We start from the raw sequence: 18,254 nt of genomic DNA, 5'->3' as shown, positions 1-18,254 counted from the left end.
GAGTTTTCATATACATGAGCATATCAAATAATTAAATTGTACATATGAAATATTAAAATTAACAATATTTTATGTCTTCATGATTACAATTATGATCTTATTTTATACACAAGTAAGCAAAGCTCACACATGTTACCAACTTATTGCCGAGTCCAACTTGCAAGGTCGATTTGCCATGCCTAGAAGTTTCTATACACACACACTTACTAATAATTCGCAATAAAACACTATTAAGACATTTGTTAGAGTATATGATTTAGAAACCTCTATGATGATATTTATGGCATTAAAATATATAAGAACATGCGCGCACACACACACACAAATGCAATATACAAGCATTCGATAAATATATATAGAAAATGTATTTAAGAAGAAATTTTGTTACATCATACAATTTAAATTTGACAGGAGCAAGTTTTCCATTAGCATACACTACAAATGTATAACAAAAACACTATAACAATTATGTGGGAACACAATTATGTGGTTAACTATAATAGCTAAGTATTGAAAAATTACACTAACTAAAACTATAGTATGGCAAACTTAGTTTAAATAAGTATAACATTTTAGTATAAATTGCTTCATCCGGCTGCTAGTTCCTCGATTACTATGCCATGTTTGCCCGAAGTTGTTGTGATAAGCAGTTTCATCAAATAGGGTGCAAATGTTTTTTCTTTCTAAGTATTTTTCCTGCACTATAGAGGAGGGTTGATATAGCAGGCCGCCTACAGGATGAAGATTTGTGGCTCTGAGCTGCTGTACACCCTGATATCATCCCCATTCTTTACTATAGTCAGATCTTCACATTAATTTCTCAAAAACATCTTTATGGCCACATACTACCGGAATACAAGCAACAGATACATGGTGTGGTGGGAACATTATTAAATGATAGTTGTGCTTTTTGTACACTTAAGAACATGACATTTATTTTGCCTCTTTTTCATAAGCTTGTTCAATGACTTGGTCGGCAGAACGGCTGGATGAGCCATGGATCAGGGATGCCATCTTACCTGGAAGAACATTTGAGTAGATTTTAAAAAGAAGCCGGTTTTAAGAATCAATTAAACATGTTTTATAGCGAGATACTTACATTGGTGGAGAAGCACTTCGAGTGGCGAGGAAAGCTGCTGTTGGTGGAGCCGTTGGCGGTGGTGCAGGAAGAAGAACTGAAGGAGTGGACTGATGAAGGAGGAGCAAGGAGAGGGTGTAGTTAATAATGGTGATGCAGGGTACAGGGGGAGATGTAGCAGAGAGCAATGTGACTGAATTTCAGGCACCATGTGCTCAAGATTTATTAATGGCATGAACGGGAAAACAAATAATAGTACTCATTTTTACTGAACATGGGATATTACTGGCAGTACTCATCTTAACTGAACATTTAAGACATAATTGTTCATTTATAGAGAAATGTCCAGACAAATTGGGTACTCATGTGAATGAAATCAAGTTGATAGGGAATCATATGAAGGGATTAACATATTATTGGCAGCACTAATTATTAGAGAACGTGGGAGCATGGACAACTGACTAGAGATGTTGAGTAGAGCATTTTCAATGCAATTCATGGTTTTATAAGGAGCCTAACATTTGGGCAGAGCATTTAAGACAGAAAATTGGTTTTGAAAAATGGCAAATATGAATGAATAAAGGGTAATGTTGCTAAAATCATATATAAGATGAAAATCAAATGGACATGATTACGTATCTAAGATAAACAAACAAATTAAGCAGTTACAAAAAAGAACACAAATCATAGTTATCACATAAATATATATTAGGGGACAAGCTTACAACACATACAATACTTTGGTGCCACCTGTAAGGCTAACCTCATGATAAACTACAGGAGGCGATCAACATATGATTCTCCCCTGAATAAATGGTTAACTAGAAAACAAATTTAACTGCACTGGCAGACACACATATTGTAAGGGACAATTATGGGCAAACTAAACTTCAGAAATAGGTAGTGCATAATCATTAGTTGGCTAGATCCTAAACACTGGTTTAGATTCAGCATTGGAGCAGCTTCAGCTTCCGTTCTTCTTCGGACTAAGGTGAAGAACAACAAAGAGGTTGAGGATACCGACGATGAGGATCAAGATCATAGTGATGCCACTGTTCTTAGGCTGGGCAATAGGTATGAACAGCTTGGGCCACTTGGCTATGAGAACATCGATTTAGACATCTTCCCACTTCTGAAAGAACCTTTGCCTTTCTAGATTTGAGATTAAGGGGAAACGAGGAACATGAAGAAAATGATTAGAACAGAACAAATCTATGAATCTATGCACTTAAGACGGGAAAAAAGAGGAACTCACCCAGTGACGCCCACACTTGTAGAAGTGCCTCCTGGGGTTCAGCTTGGTGTGGGACACCCACCATTCCACATCTCCCCTCTTGCAGTAGGGACAACTGATTAGAGGAAGAGGAAGATGATGCACACATGGCAACGGATATAGGGTGGCGGGAGCGCAGATCTGGACGGAGATCCGGGAGGAAAAGAGAGAATATGAGAGAGTAATTGTGTTGGGTGCGTGGGGCGGTATGACCAGAACCATCGACATTAAACACGGCGAGAATAGAGGCTCAGAGGCGATGTACAACTTCTATCTTCTGGTGAGCCCAGCACTACACAAAAGGACACACTTATACGGCAATATCTTTACTGCAGCTAACTGATACAAGGAGTTATACACAACACGCGTAGTGTACATTCCGAATCTGTATGGAGCTGCATGGTGGAGATGTAAGGGGGTGCAGCTCCTAGGATCCCCTATGCAATTCCCGTCGCCTACATCTACTTCAAGGTTTTGGACACTTTCGAGATATTGCCGTTGCTATCACATTGAAGGACCCATTATTGTTTTTGGTAGACTAGTGCACGGTGGACTCCTGACATTCCCGTAAATCCAGAGCAGCTAGTCCCGATAGACCCTTGATGAGAGCATTTCACATCGAATTTCTGATAATGTTTTTTTTTGTTTTGAAGACGTATGATTTCTTTTGTATTTTACTTTGATCGCTCGTTCGTTTTTGTTCGATTTCACCGGGATCTACAATCAGGAGATTTGAAGCGTTCATTGGAACCTATTTTTGGAGGAAAATATGTTGATTGGATGTCATAAAAACCTCCCACGCGAAGAGACGATGGTAGGGAGTGGCCTGACGTACTGATTAGGTCGGAGGGGAAACGTGATGCAGAATTTACCCAGATTCAGACTCTAATGACCGAGGTCAGTGGCGTAGTTAGGCTCCGAGCAAAAGGGGCGTTGTCGCGAGCCATGGCAGTAGGTTTCTTCGTTGACTATAGATAAAATATCACTGTTTAGTACTGTTCTGCACTGTAGTGCTGAAGTTGGCCCGGGACTTAGTGCTGGGCTGCTAGCAACTGATCGACATAATACCCTACTCCTATACACACGTGCATTGTGATAGAGGTGTACAAAGTACAAGTATAGAACCGAAGATTGTATTGTGTTCTAACGACGAGCCCGCCCCTGGCTTATCTATACCTACTAATAAAGTACTATTGCTTCTGTCCGTTCATCGTCAACATTTTTTTACAGAAAACCACCTCTGTTTTTAGGTAATTAACCCGCCATCCACATTTAAGTGAGAAAACGAACCATTTTTTACTGTTTTATAGAAACCCCCCTCCCTTTTCTGGTAAATAACCTGCACACCACCATTAAGTGACAAAAAATGAATCGTTTTTGCGTTAGCGGAAACACCTGCTGTTTCTATAATTAACCCACAGTCCATCTAGAACAAATAGTTTTTTTTAAATACCCATATCTTTTAAACCCTAACTCCAATTTTAACATGTTATATATGAACTTGATTAAAAAATATGTAGAATATGAATATGATGTTATCTTACTTGTTAAATATTTTTAAAATGTTATTTAAGGTGCAACCTTAATCAATAGCACATGATTCATCTTTCTTTCGTACCGACCTGGATTGCAATGAACATCTCATCAAAGCCAAATTGGAGACCAAAGAAACCGTCGATAATCGTGCATGTACACCTCGACAAAATTTTGCATGAAAAAAACCAGACTTCTCATCTTATGCCGAGAGAGAGAGAGACGCCTCGGCAAGACCTATTGTGGGTCTTAGTCATGGTTACTGGGGTAGGGTAGTGCGGTATTTTCTTCTCCCGTTACAACACATGAGCTCTTTTGCTAGTATAACATAAAGGGGGTCCCGGAGTTACAGATCCTGGTCGTCTATGTTGATGGTGGTAGAGTCTCCTTGGCTCTGGTATCCCTGTCTTGTACAACAAGTCTTTTCTATAATTAAATGCCATGGGCCGCCCAACGTGGTCCAGGACGGAACCGACCCAAAAGTCCTCAGCCCATCCCATCAGGCCGGGAACCGACTTGGTGAGAGACCCCCGGGTTAGGACACTATTACATGCCCTCCCGCCGGCCCATCTCTCCGCCACAAGCGACCTCCCCGCACCCCCACCCCACACACACGAGCAGTCAAGCCTCCGCCAGCTCCGGCTTGTCTTCGGGGTTACGCGCACGGGAGAATCGACGATGCAATAAAAAAAACTCAGTTGCATGAGGAATATGACCCCCCCCCCCCCACCCAAAAAAAACTTTTCTCAAAACAAAAACATTATGACTTTCACCCGCAAAAAAAAAACATTACGACTTTCGGCTACATGTGCTCGCAGGTGATCCAATAGTCCAATAATACACACCCGGGAGGGTCTGGGTCGGGGTGCCGGTAGATCGAGTGGAGAAGGGGAAGAGAACAAGACATGTCGCGTTGGAGGACATCCGCTCTGCTGCACCTGCCTGCATGCTGCCAACGACCGGTTGATTGATTATCGACTGATTCAAACCGATGGGAACTGCCACTCCAATCGGCTAGCGACTCCACGGACCCGTCGCCGTCTCTCCAGCTGCATGCATTATTCTGCATGATTGATCGAGCCGGGCGAGCCCCCACCGGCCGGCACGCATGCAAGCTGGATGCACAACACGATAATGCATGCATGCATGGCCGATCAGATCTAAGCCGGCCACCTCTGCGGCGCGGGCACCACCCAAAAACGACCGGCGACGGCGACCGCTCGACGTAGTACGTACCGCCGATCTACCGACTACCGGCCGGTCGCAGCGCCGGAAATGGCAAACCTACCGCTAACGTGCGTACTTGCACCAAGATGGGGCTGGAGCAGGTGGGTGGCGCGTAGGGTTTGTCCGGTGCCATTAGATGCGACGGTTACAAGCTACAACAAACAAAACGGGAACTGGTCACTCATCAACGGAGGAGGCCACGGCTCCTGTGCCCGGAAACAGTACGCCTGGGCCCTTCTTCGTTAACCGCTGCTTGCTGCTGGAGCCCGCTGGACCGGTGCGCCGGCGCCGCCGCTGGCCCCCTCAGCGTTGAAGCGTACGCGGGACCTGCCTGCCATCGTGGGCCCCACGTGAATTGTTCCTCTTCGCCAAGGCCGAGGAGCTCGCTGGGAGCTTGGGCCCTTTCTCTGTCTGACCGCTCCGCAGCATCTGCTACACTACTTGCTCGCCGATTTCTAATCATGTGAGAATGGATAGGTGATTCCTGCTCATCTCTCTCTCTAGGTTAGATTGCTAATCACATATGCCATCTCAAATAGAGGTCATACTGTATTTTGAAACCTGACAGGAGAGTTTCTTTGTATCCTATATACCTATACCTAACAAGTTCACCTCCACCATCTTAGGGCATCTCCAACGCTAACCCCAAACCGAACACCGTATCCGTCTGCGAACCGGTGGGGAGGGGGGGGGGGGGGGGCACAGATAAAGGAGTCGGACGTCAAGCCGTAGCCGCAAATGTGAGGCATTTCGAACGGAATTTAACAGAAATAAACAAATTTGACGGGTATTTAAACAAACCGAACGATTTTCATTCATACTTTTTTTTAGAAAAGGAGGATATACCCCCGGCCTTTGCATCTGGACGATGCATGCATCCATTTTATTAATTATTCACGAGGACTTTACAAAGTAATATATCAGTAAGTATGAAGCCTCCATCTTGGCAATACCTGTCGCTACTCCTATCCCCTTGATTAAGGGGTGCCGAATGTCCGAGCCTAATACCTAAAAGACATCGCATTAAAGCCTAACATCTAAAGCGGGGTACCCCATCCAATCCACAATGCCGGTACTGGGTCACACACCGGTCCGACGCACTCTCAGTGGGCACCATATGCGCACGCTGCAAGGGCCGCCACCACCGTCTTCCATCGGCCCGTCTTCAGAGCAGATACTGGCGCATCGGCCTTGTTAGGCCTCTCAGCCATCAACGCCACCACGACACCAGACAACGTCGTCCTCCTGCGCGAGTCCATCACCGCACGTCGGACGCCGAGTCTCCACCGCGCCACGCCGCTGAGATCTGCCGCCATCAGTGTGTAGGATGAAACACCACTCCACCAAACATGTCGCCCACAGGTCCCCCGAGTCCGTGTACACCTCCAAGAATGATGTCCCAAGGGGGAACGACACAAGAGCGCCGCCATCATCCGATCTAGTGATCTACGGTTTCCCCAGAGGTAGAAGATAGTGGTCTGGTACTTCTCAACGGTGATGCCTTCAAGAAGGGAACGATACCGAAGAGCGCCGCCATCGCTGGCCTTCGCAGCTGGCCGAGAGCAGGTTTTCACCCAGATTAGTTCGAAGAACCTCCATCAAGTGTCTTGTGCACTGATCGCCGCCTTCTCTGATGGGGACTAGGCGAAAAGGGTGGAGCCACCGCCGTATGACCGGCCATGGCACCAGTACGGTGCCTAAGAAGCCGGTGTGGTCAGGCCCACTGCGGTAGCCCGTCGCTGTCGGCCCGCTCAAGCCCATCTAGGTTGGGCGAGATCCGCGAACCCAGCCGCCACCACAGGAGCGCATCCGGGGCGAGGTGACCGCGCCTCTGCTGTCACCGCCGCCACTCACACCGTCGAGATCCCGCTGCTCCTTGCCGCTGGATCACCGTCGTGATGTGTGTCTCTGCCGCTAGAGGGGTTCGCCGCCGCCGTCATATCCCACAGCACAGGCTTTGCCTGGCGTGATCTTCGGCGGCGGGAGGGAGGGATATAGGAGAGGATGCCGAGGGTCGGCGGCGTGATCTTCCCGTGTCGCCTAGGGTTGGCGACGCGGGTGTCGTGGATCTTTTCGCTCTTTAAAAATGGGAGAGATTTTCACTTCCCGGCTTCTACACCAACTAGTGATGCATACAACCATTTTAGTATGAGTACCAAGATAAACATGGTCATCAGATTTTTTAAAATGAGTATCAAGGTATTTCTTGATGAGTGGTACCAGCACACACCAAGCTTGATCGTCAATAAATGGGGGAAAACCCCTGTGCATTGATGACCCACAAGTATAGGGGATCTATCATAGTCCTTTCAATAAGTAAGAGTGTCGAACCCAACGAGGAGCAGAAGGAAATGATAAGCGGTTTTCAGCAAGGTATTCTCTGCAAGCACTGAAATAATAGGTAATAGATAGTTTTGTGATAGGATAATTTGTAACGAGCAACAAGTAACAAAAGTAAATAAAGTGCAGCAAGGTGGCCCAATCCTTTTTGTAGCAAAGGACAAGCCTGGACAAAGTCTTATATAAAGGAAAATGCTCCCGAGGACACATGGGGACGTGATGAAAACTAGCTTGACAATAATTCCAGCTGCCGGCATTCTCCCTCCTTATGTAAACCTTGTAAAATAAGAGAGAATAGGCATAAGTATTGTGACATAATGTGTAATAACAGCCCATAATGCAATAAATATTGATATAAAGCATGATGCAAAATGGACGTATCAACTCCCCCAAGCTTAGACCTCGCTTGTCCTCAAGCGGAAGCCGATAGCGATAAATATGTCCACATGTTTAGAGGTAGAGGTGTCGATAAAAATAAAATACGGACATACTCAACTATCTATATGGATATTGTCATATGATTTCTTATTCTCAAGTAATAATCTATTCAGAATGCAAAGTATGAATCAGAAACTTTATTGAGAATCAACAAACTATAATCTCATTCATTGAAGCAATTGCAATTTATCATAACATCAGAAAGAGTCTATGTCAGAGCTTTCTAGCAAGTCCACATACTCAACTATCATTTAGTCTTTCATAATTGCTAACACTCACGCAATACTTGTGGTTACGGAGTTTTAATCGGACACAGAGAAAGATAGGGGCTTATAGTTTCGCCTCCTAACCTTTTACCTCAAGGGTAATGTCAACAATAATAGTTCATGCTAACTTACATCCAATTAGATATATATATATATCATGATCTTTCCAACACACTGTGCTTGCCAAAGGATAAAATATAAAAAGGAAAGGTGAAGATCACCATGACTCTTGCATAAGGTAGAAGGTAATAATAAAAGATAGGCCCTTCGCAGAGGGAAGCAGAGGTTGCCATGCGCTTTCAGGGTTGGATGCACAAAATCTTAATGAGAAAGAACGTCACTTTATATTGCCACTTGTGATATGAACCTTTATTATGCAGTCCGTCGCTTTTATTTCTTCCACATCACAAGATTGTATAAAGCTTATTTCCTCCACACCAATCAATCATACATATTTAGAGAGCAATTTTTATTGCTTGCACCGATGACAACTTACTTGAAGGATCTTACTCAATCCATAGGTAGATATGGTGGACTCTCATGGCAAAACTGGTTTAAAGGTTTTTGGAAGCACAAGTAGTATCTCTACTTGGTGCAAAGAATTTGGCTAGCATGAGGGGGAAAGGCAAGCTCAACATGTTGGATGATCCATGACAATATACTTTATCTCAGATATAAGAAAACATAACCCATTACGTTGTCTTCCTTGTCCAACATCAACTCTTTAGCATGTCATATTTTAATGAGTGCTCCCAATCATAAAAGATGTCCAAGATAGTATATTTATATGTGAAATCTCTCTTTCTTTATTACTTCCTATTAATTGCAACGATGACCAAAGCTATGTTTGCCAACTCCCAACAATTTTTAATCATCATACTCTTTCTATGTGAAGTCATTACTCTCAATAAGACCAATATGATCTCTTTTTATTCTTTTCCCTTTTTTTCTTTTATTCACCCAAGATCATGGCAAAATAATCAAGCCCTTGACTCAACACTAGTTTTTATTATATATAACTCACGGACTCGATTACATAGAGGGATCATAAAGCAAAACTCAAAACTAGATCATGCCATAAACTTTATTCTACTAGATCAAGATACTACTAAATAGGATCGAACTAAGAAAAACGGTAAAGATAGAAGTGTGGTTGTGATATGATACCGGGGCATCTCCCCCAAGCTTGGCAGTTGCCAAGGGGAGTGCCCATACCCATGTGATTATGTCTCCTTCTTCGGGGATGGTGATGTGATATTCTTGGCGATAATGCCCCTCAGGATATGATTCTCTTCCTCGAGCTTATTGAGTTGCTGCTTGAGATCCATTATCTCCTTACGAAGCTTTCCTGTAACGGCTAAAGCTCCTTGCACCCAAGGGTGTTGCATAGCTCCGGGAGAACAAGTGACACTCTTTTTCATATTTTCATAAGAAAGAAATCTAACATTGGAAGGGATAACCGAGTTTGGAATGGCTGAGCTTTGTAGTTCCCCCATCGTGAACCCAGCTCGGAAGCGAGAAGTGACTTCTTGATCCTCCATGGCATATATCCTCATCAAATCAGCCTCCATCTCTTCCTCCGTTGCTGGCCCAAAGTGGTCAGCGTCGCTGTTTGTTCTTGGTCTCGATGCCGGATGAGACACCCGGCTCTCCCCGACTGACTCTTGAGAAGACATCTTGCTCTAATCTGCAACAGCAACAGCTCGAAACGAGAACAGAGAATATTTGCGTGATACACTGGTCAAAACCTTCGGGAGAATATATAATGAATTTTTACCGACCAAAATACGTATCGTGCAAGAAAACGGACTCCGAAGAGCACACGAGGTGCCCACGAGGTAGGGGGGCGCGCCCAGTAGGGTAGGGCGCGCCCTCCACCCTCGTGGAGGCCTCGTGTCCTTCCCGGACTGCTTCTTATTTTTTTATTTTTCTAAATATTCCAAAACGGAGAAATATTGCCATTAGAACTGTTTTGGAGTCGGTTTACTTACCGTACCACATACCTATTCCTTTTCGGAGTCTGAAACGTTCCGGAAAATGTCTCTTATGTATTCCTCCGGGGTTACAGTTTCAATAACATTGGTTTCAACATTTATAGGATTACCTGAGATATAATGTTTAATTCTTTGACCGTTCACCACCTTCGGATTTGTGCCTTCGAAGTTGTTGATTTTTATGGCACCGGAACGATAGACCTCCTCGATAACGTAAGGGCCTTCCCATTTAGAGAGAAGTTTTCCTGCAAAAAATCTTAAACGAGAGTTGTATAGCAACACATAATCACCTACATTAAACTCATGCTTTTGTATTCTTTTGTATTCTTTTGTCATGCCATCTTTTAACTGTTTCTTTAAACAACATGGCATTTTCATAAGCTTGGGTTCTCCATTCATCAAGTGAGCTAATATCAAATAACCTCTTCTCACCGGCAAGTTTGAAATCATAATTGAGCTCTTTAATAGCCCAATATGCCTTATGTTCTAGTTCGAGAGGTAAGTGACATGCTTTTCCATAAACCATTTTATACGGAGACATACCCATAGGATTTTTATATGCAGTTCTATAGGCCCATAATGCATCATCCAGTTTCTTGGACCAATTCTTTCTAGATCTATTAACAGTCTTTTGCAAAATTAATTTGAGTTCTCTATTACTCAATTCTACTTGACCACTAGACTGTGGGTGATAAGGAGATGCAATTCTATGATTAACATCATACTTAGCAAGCATTTTACGAAAAGCACCATGAATAAAATGTGAACCACCATCAGTCATTAGATATCTAGGGACTCCAAACCTCGGAAAAATAACTTCTTTAAGCATTTTAATAGAAGTGTTATGATCAGCACTACTAGTTGGAATAACTTCTACCCACTTAGTAACGTAATCAACAACAACTAAAATATGTGTATATCCATTGGAGGCAGGAAAAGGTCCCATATAATCAAAGCCCCAAACATCAAATGGTTCAATAACAAGTGAATAGTTCATAGGCATTTCTTGACGTCTACTAATGTTACCAATTCTTTGACATTCATCACAAGATAGGACAAACTTACGGGCATCCTTGAAGAGAGTAGGCCAATAAACACTACAAAAAAATACACTTCTGTGATGATACGTGTTTGTCACAGTAGGTCACGTTTTTTGTCATGCATGTACATCCATGACAAATTTATGACAGAATCAAGATAGTCATACCTGTGCTGTCGTAGAAGTGTTCCATGACATTACCAAAATTATCATCACAGAAGTGTCCACTTCCATGACGATAAATCGCGCGTCACAGAAGTGCTTTCGTCAAGGGTGACCGACACGTGGCATCCACCGTAACGGAACGCCGTTAAGCTATCGGGTCGGGTTTTGGATCCGATAACCCGTTAACAGCCCCGACCAATGGGGATTTTCCACATGGAAAATCATCATTGGCTGGAGGAGACACGTGTCAGGTCCGCGTTGGCACAGGTGTCACTCATCCAATGGGCGAGACGCGCCTATGATATGTTGACACGTGGACCGGCCCATCAAGTTTAAATGGGCCGACCCAACTGAAGGCCCACAAGATTTTGCGGACCATAATGGGCCGACCCAGCTAAAGGCCCACGAGATTTTGCGGACCATAATGGGCTGGCCCAGCTAAAGGCCCACAAGATTTTGCGGGCCATAATGGGCCAGCCCAGGTAAAGGCCCACAAGATTTTTGTGTGCCATAATTGGCTGGCCCAGGTAAAGGCCCACAAGATTCTTGTGGATCATAATGGGCCGGCCCAGCTAAAGGCCCATGAAATTTCACCGACATTAATGGGCCGGCCCAGCTGTAGGCCCACAAGATTTTGAGGACCCTAGTAGGCCGGCCCATTAACTTGCTGCCATGTTTTGGGCCAAATGCCGGCCCATATTTGATCCGGTCCATTAATGGCCTGCCACGCTCCGGGCCTAATAGTGGCCCATATGAGATCCGGCCCGTTAAAAGCCTACCACGTTCTGGGCCAAATTACGGCCCAGATCAGGTTCGACCCTTTAAGAGGCTTTGGGCTCAATTATGGCCCATATCAGATTCGGCCCGTCAACTGGACACTATGCTTTTGGGCCCACTTGCTAAAGGCCCACTTAGTAATTTGGCCTAATATTAGTTTTGACCTGTTAAAGGCCTGTTTAACATTTCGGCCCTATATTAATTTCGGCCTGTTAAAATCCCTTCATATAGTTGGGCCTAACTACGGCCCGGTTTGCATCCGGCCTGCTCGCAGCCGATATCTGATTGGGCCAAACAAGGACCGAGACAATTTTGGCCTGTTAAAAGCCCGTGATTTGATTCGCACAATCATGGGCCGGGGTTCATTTCGGGCTGCTGCCGGCCCGTGAGCTGTTTGGCACGTTTCAGGCCCAACCTACATCGTGATTGCATGATGGCCCGATTATATACCGTATTTTTACGGTTTGGCCGGTTTACTGCGAAGACAGGATATATATACAGTAAAATAATTGCAGCATCGTGAATAAGAAAAAACCTAGACTATACAATAAAGAAATTACGACATATTACATCCACTGGGCATCAAAGTTCGCCACTATGATAATAAAGCACAAGCAGACAACAGATTACATACACTGGGCATCAAAGATCGCCACCAGTGCAAATAAACACGCTGACAAAATAATATACAAAACCGACAGCACTTCAATAGAGTTCAAGAAAGGTTAGCCCTGCTGGGGAGCTGCAGCGCAAGCAGCTGAGCAAGATGATGAGACTGCACTTGTTCAACACTTATATCTTCCTCACTCTGAAAGATAAACAAGCAAACATATGACAGGTTTTGCACATAAAAGTATCAGTGCTGACAATTCATCACATTTCTTACTGACGAATAAGGTGACACAGTTTAAAATTGCATTAACACAATATGGTATTGTTCAGGTCAAGACATGGCAGGAAATGACATTGTGAAGGAGTTGGCAGCTTCACGACACCACTGGATTACAGATCAAGAACTCATAAGTATCAATGGTTAGTGTGCTGTCAATTTATACCATTTCAGATTGGCAAATAAAGAGACGGTTTAAATAATAGTAGAATGATATGACATTGTTCATAGTTAAGACATTGCAGAATATGACATTGTGCTGTAGTGGGTAGGTTCACCACACCACTGGATTACGGATGAAGAACAGAAGCATACATGCAGTGCAAAAGAAGATCACTTGCTCTGTATAGTTTAATTTACATAGTATGAAGAAGGAACTTGGTTGTACAACTGAAAACTTAAATTGAGAAAGGACAAACTTTTGTTTATGAACTACATAATAAACTTTAAACAAGCAATTTGATGCAAACACCAAAAATAAACAGCTGTTGCAGTCATGCCTAACCAAATATATACAACAAAGTTTGAAGGCTTGAGATGGACAAACTTACATTATTGGTGAAGACAGGCTCTATAAAGGCCTTGTCCATGCTGATGGGGGGGGGGGCAATTCAAGAAGTTTACCATAGAATCTTCTTCAAAAGCATTGCCTTTATTCTACATTTTGTTAAGAGTAAATATAGATGTGATAATATACGAAAAAATGGAAAATATTTAAGATAAGATGAAGAGTGATGCTACATAACCAAGTAGCTATAAATGTAAGTGCAACGATACAGGCAAAAGGTACAGCCAAGAGCAATGCACAGCTAAACTTCTTCAGTACCAACCTTATGGTAAGAGTAAATATAGATCTGATGTGTAGAAAATGGAGGGCAAAGGAAAATAAGCTGCAGAGTGATGGTACATGAATAACTACCTGTCATTATAAGTACACTGATAAAGGACAGCATGTACTTACAAGAACAATGTAGAGCTAAAAAAAACATTGGCATTGGATATATTCTACACTAATGTAACCATTCATACAGATCAGATAATTTGGAGCAAACAATTGATAAGCAAGCTATCATGCATACTGCTGTCACATAATGAACCAGGTATGTATGCAAGTACAGTGATACAGGACAACAGGTACTAACAAGAGCAAAGCAGCGGGCAACATATTTGCGATATCCTATCGTTCTTGTCAAACCGGAATTCTTCTTCGAGCAGATTTCCTGCAAAAAAGATCCGTAAGGCACATGCGGAAAAGTAGAAGTTCAAATTGTCATGTGATTTCATAGACAGTACCTCATCCTGGGAACGAGACCAGTGCATAACAAGGTTTTTCCATTCAATGTCTTCTAAATTTAGCATAGGAGACTTCACCGGAAATTCGTTTATAGACTTGCCATCAAAGTGTGATTTCCTCAGGTAACACCGATACTGCTGCAATGCTTCCTTGAAAAGCACAAGCAAGCTTTGCTCGTCATGACTATCCAGATTGACCCTCGCCTAGTTACAACAATGTAATGTAAATCATTGATGTGTTCAATCAGCAGAAAACAAGAAAATAATAACCATGAATAATAGCACTTACACGTAAGTTGGACAGGAAGATGTGAAAATGGTGTTTGTCTTCACAATAATCTTCCCATGATGGGAATATATGCACGTAGTCCCTAACAACATTGAAAGCATTGTCTTTTAAACTGGGAATAAATGGAATGGGGTTCCAATCTGCAGGAATTGGCCGTCTCTGCAGTTGGGATAGGTCTTCGGCCGGTGGACTTGCTGTACTTTTTGCTGGAGTGGGATTTTTCTGTGGTACAGCTGGTGCTATGGCAAATGAAATCGGTATACCTTTTGCTGGAGTGCAGGTCCTGTGTGGTGGGGCTAGTGGTGTGGCCAGTGAAGTATGGGTACAGTCTGCTGGAGTCGGTCCTACGTTTTGTGTCACTGGTTGTACAACCAATATAAGTGGGGTGCTGTCTGATTTCTCCAGCACCACCACGTTTTTCAAGGACTTTGCTGGTGCTCCTTCAGGTTCGGCAATCACCCTCTTCCTTTTTGATGTCTGATGCACAAGAACAGCATTTGAGTGGAAAAACATGGTATGATGACAGATGGAATATGTATTGATAATGGATGGGCATGGCATCTCGACATATATGATGAGTAAACTAAGCAGATGGCGGTGCAACAAAGTAGAAGAAATGCAAGGCAACATATGCAAGATACCCGCAATCAATAAAACATTGCCAAATTAGAACAGGCACCTTGATGGGTGAACATGACATGCCATCTGCCTTTGACTCCTCGAGGTTAGAATAGTCATTAGGATCATATTCTGAACAAGAATCAACAGGTGGGGAGCGTATGAGTTTCATTGCATCCAGAATGGCACTCAATGCCTTGGTGCCAATTTTGTAAGTCATTGTAGTGTTTAGCTTCAAGAGTGGACTGTTGCTAGTGCGACACAAAGCAGCTACACAGATCATAGTGTAGATATAACGGGAAAACCTTAAGCATCAGAGTAAAATCAGCAAAGTGGAACTTGCTGGAATATATGTGCTAGTATTGCTGGTACGGCTAGAAAGGCTTCGGATACCAGCTCTCTTCAAGTGAAGGTGCGGTACTGTTAATATCAGTGTAACTCTCAAAGGCGACACAGCTCCCCGCATTTCCTTGCTATTCTTATAGGATTCAAGTGGGCAGGCCACTACAAATCCTATTCCTATGTTTACAAGATCCTACGAATCAAAGAGGCTCAAAGTGTCCATCACAACCGACCATATAGACCTCTACACTGCAAATGTCCCTGCTCATCTTCAGTACAAGGAACATACTGTACTATTATCATACTCCATCCGTTCCAAAATATAAGTCTTGGTAGAGATTTCCACTATGGATCACATACAGATGTATCCAGATACATTTTAGAGTGTAGATTCACTCATTTTGCTCCATATGTAGTCCATGGTGGAATCTATACAAAGACTTGTATTTAGGAACGGAGAGAGTACATATTAAAGAAGAACGGAAGAGGAACATGGTAAAGAAGAGCAAGCAGATTTTGGATAATAAAATGTTGGTTGTGCAGTGCCCACACATGATGAACCAGAGCGCATTAAGAATGCAACTCCCAGCTATCTCTCGACCATTTCAGGCGGTTGGATGAAGATCCTATGTCTCCTAACCCTTCTTCCCATACAGAACACCGCACGGGCCGCCGGCCGGACCACCGGCCCCCACCGCCTGTGTTCCTCCGCCACCCCCACCCCCACCCCCACCCCAACTCCCACTGTCGGGTGGTTGGTGCGACATATGCCAATGGATGGCTTATCATTGTGGGAGCCAATAAGACGTCGCCGGTGCCTGGAAACGGGATGAGGCGAAGACATGCACGCCGGCGGATCTTACCCAGGTTCGGGGCTCTCCGAGGAGATAACACCCCTAGTCCTGCTCTGCGGGGTCTCCGCATGATCACTAGATCGAGGAAAGGTAGCTACAATCGCTCCTAGAGCTGTTGGGATCAAGGGAGAAGAAGAACAAGGCTAGCTCTTGCTTCTCTCTATATATGGTGTGTGTGCTATGCTTGGAAGCCAACCCTTTGCATGGGTGCTCCGGGGGGTTTATATAGGCCTACCCCCCGGGGGTACAATGGTAATCCGGCTGGGCACTGGTCCCAGCCATCAGTGTCTACGCTTGCCGGCTTCTCCGTCGGCTGTTGGGTCCCGCCGGCTGGTGGGTCCCGCCGGCTGCCGGCTTCTTGGTCGACAGGCCGGCCCCACCGCCTAGGGTCTTGTCGGCGGCTGCTTACTGTAGCCTCGCCTCTGATGACGAGGGCTTCGTCGAGGTAAGCGTGGCTACAGTGGGCCGCCTCGGGGGCTCTCACTGTAGCCTTACCCCGTCTTGTCTCCTTAATGGGGCTCCTGCTTCGAGGAAGGGGGTGGCCGGCTTCTGGGGGCCGGCTACACCCTCGGCCGACTGGGGGAGGCCGGGCTGCCTCCGCGCCTCTCTCTGGCGGAAGGGGCCCGGCGCCTGCGGGCCGTACAGGAGTCGGTCTTGGATGACGTTGAGGCTGGCATGGCTACAGTGCCGAGCCGCACAGGAGACAATCGTCCCGTACGGCCTCCTGTGGCCACGCCTGCCTCGGGCCTCGGGGGTAGTGGGCCGCACTGTGGCCACACCTCGTCTTTTCACCGTTATGTGGGTGTAGCTTGGGTGGTTGTGGTCTCGGCCGGCTCCTTGGAGTCGGCGCTCTTCTTGGCCGACTTCTTGGAGTCGGCCGCCCGGTAGTTGTCTTGGGGAGTGGTTGCTGAGGCTGGGTCGCCTTCCGGAAGTCGGCTTCAGAAGTAGCCGGCCAGGGAAGGCGGCCCGATGCTCGGAGGGCCTGGAGGCCCGAAGGCCTGATAATTTTTTCAGAAGAACCAGGGGCAGTCGGTTAGGCTACCCGTGGCTATTTACTCCGACAGTAGTCTCCGAAGCTGATTGGGCTTCGAGGTGGAGTAGGGGTTGAGAAGCTCGATCAGCTTCCTATCATGACAAGTCGGCAGCTGGGAGCCGGCTTTAGTTAGGCGTGCCGCCTTGGTCGAAAACTCCGAAGTCGGAGGGCGGGAGCTCGCTAGCGTGTGCCCCGGGCCGCGGGCCAGCCACTTGCCGTCTGCGAACCACGTGGCTTCCCTCGGCCAGAAAGCCTGCCAGCCCACGCGCGTGACGGGACGTCGCCGCAGGGCGGGGGCCTGGCACGTCCGCGCCCGGGCCCAGGCGCGGATTCTCTGTATCCCGAAACCGCCCGCACGTCTCCTTGCGGCAGTTTCGGCTCGCCTTTAGGGCGCAATAATCGCGGGGCGTGGGGGGAATGGGTGCAGTTAATCCCACGTCTCCCCCCACGTCCGGCCTCTTCGGCCTCGCCTCGCGAAGCTATAAGTAGGGGGAGCTGGAGGGCGGCAGGCCCTCGCACGCTCCTCCTACTTCCACCATCTTCTTCGCTCGCCGTTTCTTGCAACAGCGCCTCGCCGCCGCGCTCTTCCACCGCACGTTCCTCCGCCGCCGCGCTAGTTTTTGCCATGCCTCCCGCCACGGAGCAGTATGGCGGGGATTGGGATGGCTCCAACGTGCACGAAGACCACGTCGAGTTCCTCCGCAACACGCGGCGGCTGCCCGGCGCGGACAAAGTGGAGGTCCGTCTCGCGCCGGCGAGGGAAATCACGCCGGAGCCGCGGGAGGGCGAGCGGGTGGTCTTCCGCT

At 45.7% G+C, this 18,254-nt stretch overlaps 2 long non-coding RNA genes across 2 annotated transcripts; both read right to left on the bottom strand.

Moving 5' to 3' along the window:
* Positions 1 to 786: 786 nt before the first annotated feature.
* On the bottom strand, positions 787 to 1,473 carry LOC123497320 (uncharacterized). Its single transcript, XR_006670992.2, has 2 exons — positions 1,100 to 1,473; positions 787 to 1,019 (listed from the first exon to the last, which is right to left on the bottom strand). It is a non-coding gene; the product is annotated as an uncharacterized lncRNA (long non-coding RNA).
* Positions 1,474 to 1,750: 277 nt separating this feature from the next.
* Positions 1,751 to 2,760, bottom strand: LOC120974394 (uncharacterized). Its single transcript, XR_005769802.1, has 2 exons — positions 2,334 to 2,760; positions 1,751 to 2,230 (listed from the first exon to the last, which is right to left on the bottom strand). It is a non-coding gene; the product is annotated as an uncharacterized lncRNA (long non-coding RNA).
* Positions 2,761 to 18,254: the final 15,494 nt, after the last annotated feature.

This window comes from Aegilops tauschii, chromosome 2, assembly GCF_002575655.3.
Source record: "Aegilops tauschii subsp. strangulata cultivar AL8/78 chromosome 2, Aet v6.0, whole genome shotgun sequence".
NCBI lineage: Eukaryota > Viridiplantae > Streptophyta > Magnoliopsida > Poales > Poaceae > Aegilops > Aegilops tauschii.
Note: the sequence above shows the minus strand (reverse complement) of the source record. Positions and strands in the feature narration are given on the sequence as shown.